The sequence below is a fragment of the Venturia canescens genome, chromosome 11 (assembly GCF_019457755.1).
Source record: "Venturia canescens isolate UGA chromosome 11, ASM1945775v1, whole genome shotgun sequence".
Lineage (NCBI taxonomy): Eukaryota > Metazoa > Arthropoda > Insecta > Hymenoptera > Ichneumonidae > Venturia > Venturia canescens.
In genome coordinates this window covers 11260994-11273860 of record NC_057431.1, presented here as the reverse complement: position 1 = coordinate 11273860, position 12867 = coordinate 11260994, and positions in this window count along the sequence as shown.

Here is a 12867-nt window from a genome sequence, read left to right as displayed (position 1 = left end):
CCGAATTTTTTTTTACAAAATTCGGGAAACAAGAACTGGGCATCAATTTTAGAACTCAAAAATAGTTGAAAGACCATATGCTCATCAGTGAAACTTGCTTAAATCCTTAAGTGTCCATTTTTCCCCATACTACCCTATATATCGATTCAATGATAATAGCTTGTTCTTGGAGACACAGAATACACCCATGTATAATACGTAATAAAAAGATACTTAATAATCCACTGTGAAAACTTTCAAAAAGTGGAAAAAAACCACCGAGTATTAAAAAAACGTAACCGTGTCTATAATATTACTACTTGAAATAGTTAATCCTTAGGGAAAAAAAGGTTGGGACAACTACATTAATGGTCCCTTGTTTCCTGACCATATTACGAAAAATGTAATGAAAATTCCATAAAAAAAAATATGAAACCAACTATAAATAAATTCAACAGAACAATTAAAAAAAAAATTACAAATCACGAAAAAATACTATATCAGACAAATACAAATCTGTAATTATTTTTGAAAATGCCAAAATAAATCAAATAAAACGTGAGAAATAAAAAATCGATAAATTGCGCTTGAAATTATGTTGGAAACCGATGCGCCATTCTTCTTATCTTATTCGAACAGCTAAATCAACTGAAAAAAATTCTATCTAATTTACGTGCAGCATTAAAATTTATGATATCATTCAAGGCCAAGTATTTTCTAATGAATTGAAAAAAGTTACCACTTGAGTTACGTACAGCACTAAAATTGATGAAGTTCAATGGAATAAAAATGCAATTTCAATACAAAAAAAATATATTTTTCGTATAAAAAAAAACGTATTTTCGATGGATTATTATAGTCATTTTCATGTAAAAAATATTCATTCAGAATGAAAACAAAATGTATTTCAAATTTATCAAAAATATATATTTAGTATAAAAAAAATCTATCAGTGATAGCAACGGAATATATTCAAAAAACATAATAAATATACTGAAATCGACAAAATCATCGATAAAATAAATACATGATTCATATATTCGTATGTATGAAAGTTAAAAAAAAATATATTTTTTATATATGCAGAATACATTTTTCATACAATTCTAGATATGTTTTTAATATACATCCTTTACATGGGGGATACCAGTAATACAAATTGTGATACTATGGGGTAAAGCACTTCAAAATTTCCTGAACTATATTTTCAAAAGTTATTATGCCACATTTGAGAAAAAAATGAAACACATTGTGCAAGTTTAGGCAATCAAAATGGAGTAATTTTGTATGTCTCCATGATTATACGCAGACAAAATATTTGATCCCATCCAAAAATGATCAGGTGTAGACTTATACAGACGTGAATTTTTCAACTCATAGTGCCAATCGCAAACATGGAGTGGAAGTACTCACTATACATGTTCTTTCATAACGTTCTCAAACTTTAGAGATATCCATCGCATTTCAGAGATACAAATTTTAATATCACGAGAAACCCAATGACTTTTTGACAAAAATTTCCAAATTCATTATGCAACAACTCAAGTGAATATCTATGCGTTAATTTACTTGAAGATTTATTATTGACGATTTTTTTTAAACTCACGTGTATGAACAAGCATTCGTGAAGACTTTGTTTATATTTTTCAAATGATGTTATTGAAATCAATGTGAGGAAATAGAAATACACAATACACATATTGTTTAGAGAACGAATAGAAATTGGTATGGATACCACTTTAAGCTAAGGAGGTGAAAAAAAGGACCGAAATGTACAGCCAAACTAAATGAAAGAAAATATGACAATATATTGGAATTAGACACCTTTACTTGATCAAAGCTTTAAAAAATTTATTCGAATTCATTTACATACAACCAATTACACGTTTTCTTCAATATAATTATACGACATATAATTTATGCTTGGAAAGAACGGTTGAGGTTATAATGAACGAACGGTTTTTAATATCAAGATACGCGGTAGCGGCTCGACGCCAAGTATTAAAAGGAAAAACTGCAGCGCAAAAGAAAAGCCAGCGCGAGCCCTGCCGCTACTCTTATATACGCGAATATGCCGGTTTTATGACGTCACAGAATTTTCAAATGGCTCTCACAAATAAACCATTTCATAAAAGAACTTGAAAATTTGTGACGATTTTTTTTCGATTTTTCTCTTTCCATTGGTCTTTGTTGCAAGTAAATCCGTCCAGTAGATCCTGAGATATGTAACGTTAGTGATTTAAAATCCATCATTTCGGGATTTTCATTTTCTTAGAGACAGAGGGGCGTAAGTTACGCTTGTTTACATTTGGACTTACGTCCTTTGCACGATTTCTTACTTTTGTCACACTCTACGTCACGCACTGCGCTGAACGCGGCTACCCCCTCTCCTTCTGCGTCGCCGAGCGAGAGAGACAGAGAATGGGCGCACAGCGGGGGCAATACCAGCTCCTGGTTTGCGCATAAAATATGTATATAATTATATAATATATATTTTATTTATTAATATTAATTAATAATAAAATATTATTATAATAAATATTTTATTATAATTAATATATAATATAATATATATATTATATTATACAATATATAATATAAAATGATAATAATATAAGAAAACAAAAAAATTGAATAATACGAATAACATTAAATAATAAATAATAAAAATAAAAAAATATAAAATTCTGGTCGACGCCGCTGGATTTTTCGAGGATGTCTAGGGCGATAGATCATGGGTTTTGGAGGACTAGGTTTAGGTACATTCTATCGCGAATTTCGATTTCTAGGTGGACGACCCCATAGTTTTTTATGTCCAGATATATTACTCCATGGTTTTCGCGATCGAGGTTGACGGCTCCACAGGTTTTGCTGTCTAGGTATATTCCTCCATGGTTTTCAATGTCTAGTCATGTTTCTTCATGGTTTTCGTGGTCCAGGTATATTCCTCCGTGGTTTTCGTGGTCCAGGTATATTCCTCCGTGGTTTTCGATGTATGGATATGTTTTTCCATGGTTTTCGTGGTCTAAGTAGATTCCTTCATGGTTTTCGCAGTCGAGGTCGACGGCTCTACAGTTTTCGATGTCCAGGTAGTTTCTCTCGGGTTTTCGTGGTCTAAGATAATTCCTCTGTGGGTTTCGATGTCTAGGTATATTTCTCTATGGTTTCTGATGTGCAGGTGTATTTCTCCATAGTTTTTAATGTCCAGGTGTATTTCTCCATAGTTCTTGATGTCTAAGGTATATTTCTCCATGGTTTTCGTGGTCTAAGTATGTCTCTTCATGGTTTTCGCGGTCGAGGTCGACGGTTCCACAGTTTTCGATGTGTAGGTATGTTTCTCCATGATTTCCGTGGTCTAGGATAATTTCTCCATGGGTTTTGATGTCTAGGTATATTCCTTCATGGTTTTCAATGTCTAGACGTGTTCCTTCATGATTTTCGTGGTCCAGGTATATTCCTCCATGGTTTTCGATGTATGGATATGTTTCTCCATGGTTTTCGTGGTCTAGGTACAATCCTCCATGGTTTTCGTGGTCTAGGTACGTTTTTTCATGGTTTTCACTGTCTAGGCATGTTCCTTCATGGTTTTCGTCATTCAGGTATATTCCTCCATGGTTGTCTCGGTGTAGGTAGATTCCTCCATGGTTTTCGTGGTCTAGGTATGTTTCTTCATGGTGTTCGTAGTCGAGGTCGACGGCTCCACAGTTTTCGATGTCCAGGTATCTTTCTCCATGGTTTTCGTGGTCTAGGATAATTCCTCCATGGGTTTTGATGTCTAGGTATATTCCTTCATGGTTTTGAATGTCTGGACATGTTCCTTCATGGTTTTCGTGGTCCAGGTATATTCCTCCATGGTTTTCGATGTATGGATATGTTTCTCCATGGTTTTCGTGGTCTAGGTACATTGCTCCATGGTTTTCGTGGTCTAGGTAGATTCTTCCATAGTTTTCGTGGTTCAGGTATATTCCTCCAGAGTCTTCGATGTCTGGATATGTTTCTCCATGGTTTTCGTGGACTAGGTAGATTCCTCCATGGTTTTCGTGGTCTAGGTAGACTCCTCCATGGTTTTCGTGGTCTAGGTATGTTTCTTCATGGCTTTCGCAGTCGAGGTCGACGGCTCCACAGTTTTCGATGTCCAGGTATGTTTCTCTCGGGTTTTCGTGGTCTAGGATAATTCCTCCATGGGTTTCGATGTCTAGGTATATTCCTCCATGGTTTTCAATGTCTAGGCATGTTTCTTCATGGTTTTCGTGGTCTAGGATAATTCCTCCATGGGTTTTGATGTATAGGTATATTCCTTCATGGTTTTCGATGTCTGGATATGTTCCTACATGGTTTTCGTGGTCCAGGTATATTCCTCCATGGTTTTCGATGTATGGATATGTTTTTCTATAGTTTTCGTGGTCTACGTAGATTCTTCCATGGTTTTCGTGGTCTAGGTATGTTTCTTCATGGTTTTCGCAGTCGAGGTCGACGGCTCCACAGTTTTCAATGACCAAGTATGAAGGACCACGAAAACCATGTTCCTTCATGGTTTTCGTGGTCCAGGTATATTCCTCCATGTTTTTCGTCGTCCAGGTATATTCCTCCATGGTTTTCAATGTCTAGGCATGTTTCATTATGGTTTTCGTGGTTCAGGTATATTCCTCCATGGTTTTCGATGTCTGGGTATATTTCTTCATCATTTCCGTGATCTAGGTCGATGACTCCATACTTTTCGATGTCTAGGTATGTGTCTACATATTTTTCAATGTCTAGGTATATTCCTCCATGGTTTTGGATGTCCAGGTATATTTCTTCATAGTTTTAAATGTCTACGTATGTTCCTTCATGGTTTTCGTGGTCCAGGTATATTCCGTCATGGCGTTTGATGCTAGGTCAACAATTCCATAGTTTTCGATGTTTGGTTATGGTTCTCCATGGTTTTCATGGTCTAGGTCGACGGTTCCATTGTTTTCGATGTCTACGTCGACAGCTCCATGGTTTTCGATGGCTAGGTATATTTATCCATGGCTTTCGTCGCCCTGGTATGTTTCTTCATGCTTTTCGAGGTCTAGATCAACGGCTCCGTAGTTTTCAATGTCCAGGTATGTTTTCCCATTATTTTCGTGGACAAGATTGACAACTTCATAGTTTTCACTATCCCGGTCGATAGCTCCATAGTTTCCGATGTTAAGGTGAATTTGTCCATGGTTCCCGATATGAAAGTCAATGGCTCCATAGTTTCCGATAGTGTGGTGAGTTTTTCTAAGCTTTTCGATATCTAGGTCGTCGGCTCTATAGTTTACGATGTCTAGTTTGGCGACTATAGGGTTTTCGATGTCTAGGTGGATGCCTTCGTATTTTTCAATATATATTCGACAATTTTATATTTCCTGATATTTAGGTAAACGGTGCAATGGTTTACGATATATTTCCTCATAGTTATCGATATCTAGATCTGCAATTTAATAGTTTGCATTGACGAGGCAGGTTCAGACGTTACAGAAGACCATGAAAAAATATCACTGGACACCAATAACCATAAAGCTGTGGTCTTAGACATTGAATACCATGTAAACATCTCCTTGGACATTGCAAACCATTGACAGTATCCATGTCAACATGGAATCCATGAATGAAAAGAAGATAGTTTCAAAAATCATTTTTCCAAGTAAACAAGTGGAGCTTTTCAAAAAAAGGAATAGAAAATGAAAATATCATCCCATTGCATAGGAATTTCCCAATCTTTCATTGGAAAATTCGATTTGCTGACTGGATAATCAAAATCGTCACCATTATTGCTTGTAAAAGGTTTCAACTCACGTGAACATAACCGCACAGTTTTCGTCCGTCTACATAGAAAAATTGGCTGTGTCGATTGCTTTTGGCACATAGAGAAAAGCACTCAACTTGAAACAAATCGTTTTAAAAATTTTCGTCGAAGACGAGGAATGTATTTTTTTTCTTAAGTAAATATTGTCACGCCTCTAAAAAATAAGTGAATACAGAAAAAAAAATAATTGACAAAGTAAAAAAAGAACGCCAATTATTAAAAGGTCGCGACCGTAGTTTCCAATAATTTTCTATATTTGCATTATCAATAAAAAACTTCAAAATATAAAAAAAATGAGATCGTTTTCTGAAGTTGACAAATACAGTGAATGAAATACGATTCCTATATAGTTGTCACGCTTCGCAAAAAGAAGTGAAATCAGTAAATATTAAAACTTCAAAAAGTAAAAAAGGCACGCCAAGTATTAAAAGATCGTGACCGTTGTTTTAAATGATTTTCTATATTCGCATTTTCAATAAATAAATTTAAAAAAATGTTTAACTGTGAAAAAATATGAGATCTATTGTAACATATACAGTGTATGAATTACGTTTCCTGTAGGAATTTTGAATTTTGGAAATAAAAAAAAATGAGATCATTTTTTAACGTAGCCAAGTACAGTGAATGAATTAAGGTTCTTGTGGAATTCATTCGTGTACACTTTTAGCCCTAATCCCTCACTTATTCAGAAAAATTTTCCAGCAAACGTCACAGAGCAACAAAGGTTTCTCGAATGATTCTGCAATTATTAAGAGATTATCATCTGTTTTTATGCTAGCTCGGGTTATAAACTTAAAACAGTTTACGCGTACAAGTGCATGCATTGTATCTATACGATGTACTGCACAAATTCATTTTCAACATTACACACAAGCTTGGCGTGCATGGTTTTCAATCGAAAGCTCGGCGAAGGAATGCCTCATCCATCCATATATTTGAAGAAACCTTGATGATCCTCTCATGTACTTGTTTTTTAATTTGCCATCCCTTTTCCATCCAACTATTTTATTGAGTAGTTCGACGTGAGATCCCGCGTTGTGTACACAAAGAAAAATATCCATTCTTGACTAGTTTGACTGATAAATTCATTACTCCAAATGTTTCGTATTCAACGCGTTTTCTTTTCTCAAATCAATGTTTACACAACTTACTTCTTTGTTCATCCATTTCAGTACTTGTGTAATTCATCCAATCATCTGCCCATTTGGTAAAAAAATGAGTTTACGGACAAACGAGTGAAAGTGACGCGTGGATAAATTAGAATGCGTATGGGCATGAAAGAATGGCCGTATGTATCCGTACAAGATGAAGGCATATAAAGGGATTGATTGATTTCATTTCTTTATCCGTTCGTTTAATTGTTCAATTTTATCTACAAATTTCACCCATCTGTATTGTTTACCAAATCATTATATAACACGGCCTCTCATATTTTATTGGGGGATCGGTTTTTTTCACAATCGTTCATACAATACTAATTAATTATTGTTTTCATAGTAAATTTGAACAATTGTCTCTTCCCGAGCTTCCGATTGAAAACCATGCACGCCAAGCTTGTGTGTAATGTTGAAAATGAATTTGTGCAGTACATCGTATAGATACAATGCATGCACTTGTACGCGTAAACTGTTTTAAGTTTATAACCCGAGCTAGCATAAAAACAGATGATAATCTCTTAATAATTGCAGAATCATTCGAGAAACCTTTGTTGCTCTGTGACGTTTGCTGGAAAATTTTTCTGAATAAGTGAGGGATTAGGGCTAAAAGTGTACACGAATGAATTCCACAAGAACCTTAATTCATTCACTGTACTTGGCTACGTTAAAAAATGATCTCATTTTTTTTTATTTCCAAAATTCAAAATTCCTACAGGAAACGTAATTCATACACTGTATATGTTACAATAGATCTCATATTTTTTCACAGTTAAACATTTTTTTAAATTTATTTATTGAAAATCTTATATAGCAAAATTTAAAGAAATAAAAACATCGGTTGCAACAAAATATATCACAAATCAACGTGAAGTCAAAGTGTTAACACAAGGAGACATTTCCCAACACTAATATCTTATATATTAACAAACACTCGCGAACCGATTGCCATGAGAGTAAACCAAACTAACCCGCACTGTTTTCACAAAACTCCCATAACACATTTTTTAGATATATAAGAACTTTACTTTAAATTGAAATCACACATCTCGCACTGTTTCCCCGAAATTTTATTTAGATAGACGATGAACGAATTTATACAGATGGTGAACGAAAGAAATTATATTTCGACAGTCGACATAAATGATGTGACAAGAAACCGACGATGCATGCAGACAGACGACAGGATCAATCAGAAGTTTTCTTATCGGCGATTAGTTGAAGCCAGTTTTTTCTCGGCGGGGATTGGCTATGAAGGGCATCAAGAAGCCCTTGTAAGTATAGCAATTACGCCTGACCGATCATGCTCATTTTGAGCGGAATCGAAAGAGAATTTATTAATTAATCTCCAGTTCAATTTTCGAAGCCTCAGATAACTCATGAGTTTCGTAATTTAACAAAATGACATGCCAATACCCCCACCACCCCGAATCGTTTGTAATAATATTATTTTAAAGGCAAGAGACAGAAACTTTTATTTCAATCACGTGGAATTATTTTATTTTATAGATAGTAGGGGTGGGGTTCAATATGTCGAATAACTGAATTGTAGAACGGTCGATATTTCGAAATTTTAAAAGTTGTGATATCAGTTTGGAGAAAAATAAGTTATTCGAAATTCTTATTCCCGACCGACTATTCAGCAGATTGCGCGTTTAATCAAAAATTCCTTCTTTGAATTCATATTTACCCGAAAATATATATTTCAATAGTTTTCATTTCGAATGCAATTTTAACAGACCATCCGAATGTCAAAAGTTCATATTTTCGAATTCAAAATGGAGAGTAATTGTTTTACAGACAGACCAGAATATAGAGTAGCAAAAAATCGAAAGTGAATTTTTCGAGCCTATAAAACTTGGATATGCGGAATAGCGGTGGCTCGAAAAGGCGAAAGTCAAAACGGCGATGTTTAAAATTGGAGATCACCGGTCTGAGTAAGTGAGTGAGTGAGACGCGTGTATTTGGAGCTCCGCTGCATTTCTTTATTTTGATCGATCGACTTTCTAACGTTTCGCTATTTTGACCGTTCGACTTTTTGGTGTTTCAGTATTTCAACCTTAGTAATATTTGGTCTTTCGTTATTATTTTTTCAAAATTGTGAATTTTCACAGTATCGCTGACCGTAGTAATTTATGAATCGAAAGGGTGATAGTCAAATTTTCGTAAAATCGATATTTTAGTCATCGTCCTATGGGCGATTGTTACATTCTATTTTCGATGTAAACTTTCTTCGAACCTTGCAGTTTCTGCTTTATTTATTTTCGGCATTCAAAGCTCTAGTCGAATCTATCCGTCTCCATATTATCATTCGAAGTTTATAAATTCGAGATTTTAGCTGTTCGAAATTTTAGTCATTCCAACATTTGATCCCCACCCGAGTGTCCTCTTCATCAGGCCACTTCTCTCGGCCCTCGTTACCGCATTTTAGGAGTAGGGATAGTGGAGCTATTCGTACAATTCGTTCGTGAACTTACGGCTCCCCGCGAACTCAATACAATTCAAATCACTAAGGCTATCACACGTTTTATTCAGAGAAAAGGTAGTCTTTGCGAGAGCCTCAGGCCAGCAGACGACAGGGCTGCCAATGTACTTGTCCCGAGAATCTACAGAGTCCCTTGATATCACTCTAAATAAAAATTACATATACGAACATAACTTCTAATAATTCTGTTTCTTTATAAAAATAAAATCATATAATTTCAATGAAGTACAGGTGATTTTTTTAAATTTTTCCTTGAAAAATTTACGAAAAAAAAAATTTCTGACAGCACGTTTCAGTTTTGCCGATTTGGCCCTCTCAGCCTTATTCAACTTTCCTGTGAATTGTTTGAGCCATCATCGAGACCTTGAATTTAGAAAAATCTGCTTAATAAGGAATGCTATAGCTTGCAAGTGTGCTAGAAAAAAATTGTCATCAGTCAAGTACCAGATGAACACGCTTACATGACAGATTATATCGAAGCTTTTGTTTTGTCTTTCCGGTAATTCTTCATTGTAGCTCGATGTAGATACGTCAGGAAAATTGATCATGTTGAAGCGAGAGTATAATAAACATGATAGGCACGCGGGGGCTGAATTTGTTAACATAAAAAAATTCCTAGACGCGTTTTGGTCGGTTTACTTCGAAGTTATTGATGCTTTTCAGTCGATTCGTGAACATCGGACGTTGAAATAAAAATGTAGGTACGATTCTCTCGCTTTAGGTTTAAGTTACCACGGCGATTTGTATGAAATTCGATCCGAAGCGACCCACGCGATATAACGTACAGAAAGAGGGTGTTCTCCTATCTCTTCTTTTCTTCATTCCCGTGCTATCTTTATCACATTTGAATTCTCTTTTGCTCCTCTTGTTTTAATCGAGCCAGGCTTCTCTTTTCTCTTCGGTATCTCCCGAGCAATAACGATCTTCTCGAGCAACTGCGAGCAACGTCGAAGACCAGTTCGACAGCTCTATTTATTCCTGTAATTTACGCTATTCATCCACCAAGCGGTGGAGAGGAAATACCAGTCGAGTCTGTTCTCAGAGTTATCCCTTTTTTTCATATTTTATCACTCCCATTGCCGGGCGTAAGACTGTACTAACGATATTATTTGAGAACCGGTGGATCCGGACACAATTCAATGCCAATTGGCTCAACGGAAATACCCCTTTTTAATGGAATAGTCATATTTGAGTGTGCTCCACAATGAAAACTGCAGAAACCTGTGGATTTCGACCCACTTCCCTTAGGAAGTGGGTCGACAACTTCGTTAATGGATAAATCAGTATCCTTTTGTTTCAATGTTGACTCGAACTCTTTAGAGATATTTAGAAACCCCCATGAACGTTGATGTTATTTTTCATCAACTCTCTGTTTTTATACTATTTTTTTTAATTTTTTTATATTTTTATTGTTTATTCTACTTGTATTGTTTGTACAATACTTATTGTTTTTCCACTGAAAATTTATGATTGTTAAAACTGCCCTATGGATACTTCCAGGGCCAAATATATATTCAATCAATCAATCAATCATGAACCCTTTTCTCACCTAAATAATCATGCTAACAGTTACCAACAATCTCGAAATCTGAAAAATAATTTTATATTAGTTCTTGGGGCAAAGATAGCAAAATCAAACTTGAAGCTTCGTTGTATGTGTTAAAATAAACCCCCTTCGGCTCGAGAATATGCATGATTGCTGAAAGGCAATAGGAATTTGATTAGGATTCGGTGATTAAGTTGAAAGATATTATGATAATTGATCCGGAGCAAGAGTAACCTCGCACGAGAAGAGAACTTTCACGAGACTCGTGCGTCTTGCTCTAGTTTGAAAATTTGAGAATTGATTGACGAGACATAACTATAGAATTGAGGTTAACGATATGATAGTTTTCGAGGATGAATTTCATTGGATTGGAGAAGAAACACGAGCGAACAATCGAAGAGAGCACGGAAATTATCGCACAAATATGATTATTCCAATAAAAGTGTAAATTATAAAGAAACGTCAAGTTTTATTTTAGATTACCTGACGAAATCTTGATTAACTGTAATTCAAGTTAAGGGAAAAATGTATTCCATTAATTCATCATCCCCATAACTCGTTCTTTTAATCACGCAGATGTAAATTTCGTCACGTCGAGAAATCTTCTTGTTCTTTGGCAACTCAAGTACAATTTTAAGGGTGAAGACGTAATGATAACTCAAAATATCGATATTAGATAAACTGATTGAATATATTTCTATGACATAAACTTTTTTGTCCTTTTCCACCGTTCGTCGGAGAAAAATGGTCTCCAAGCAAAAAAACGTCTTTTGAAGAATGAACCATTTATGAATCAACGAATCAACAAGTTTCTTTATTTTATGACATCATTTAAACAGCATGTCCATGTGATTTCGGAAAAAATGATGCTTGCCCGAACGGATTTGCTGTGTGATTCGAGGCAAATGAATGAGTCAGCGAAACTTCCACAAAGAATTGCTCAACAATTAACACGCGTTCTTCGTCATTTCTTAGGCTCTAATCTCAATATTTCACAATTTTTCAAAAATTAACGGCAAAATCTCACAATATCGAAACCTACGAATCTTCTCCTTTTCGCCGACGTCGACTCCTATCCATTTGATGGAATAATTCAAGGTTTGGATGGTAAGGAGCAGTCAGGGCAAGAAACAAAACACTTTCCTCTTCCTAAATAAACTTAGGTGAACAACGATTTTGAAGATCTTTCCTCTACCCCTCAACTGTCATGATTTCCTCGCCGATTTAGCGAAGATAATTCGTTCCCTGCATTGGGCAATTCCAAATGAAACATTTCATTACTCACGTACGTGTAGATCTCTCGCTGTTCGAATGCACGAAAGTCGTAGCCCGTAACGAAGTCAGAGTAGTAAATATCCTGGACGGACAATGTTGTGAATTACAGAGGTGTACCCCTCAACCCCCCACCCTCAAGTGCCCCATAAACGGTTTGGTTTTATGTTGGCAGTGGCGAGAAACCGACCGCCACACAGGATGAAGCTCTTTCTTCCTTTTCTTTTCTCTCCTCGCGGGTTAGCGCGTGCTATTCGCCCTCAATGCACTTTATATATAGTATATATATCATTTGTATATATATCGCGCGTCAGCAAAGGGTTTCGTCGAGGACCACCGTGACCACCAAGTCACGCGATATTCTCGCCACACTCGCTTTCTCACTCTTTCCCCCCCCTTTCCCTCTCGCTCTTTTGTTTTTCTCAATCTTTCACCTCCTGTTTTACCCTACGACCTGAAGGTGATGTATATAAATGTGTTTTGACGCTAAAGCCTGAAATGGGCTTTCGATGTTATTTATTTCTCTCTCTCTCTCTCGCTCTTTTTGTTTACATATTTGTTCGAAGTTATTGATGTTTAATATGCAAATATGTGTCATGTACAAGTTGAACTGCAG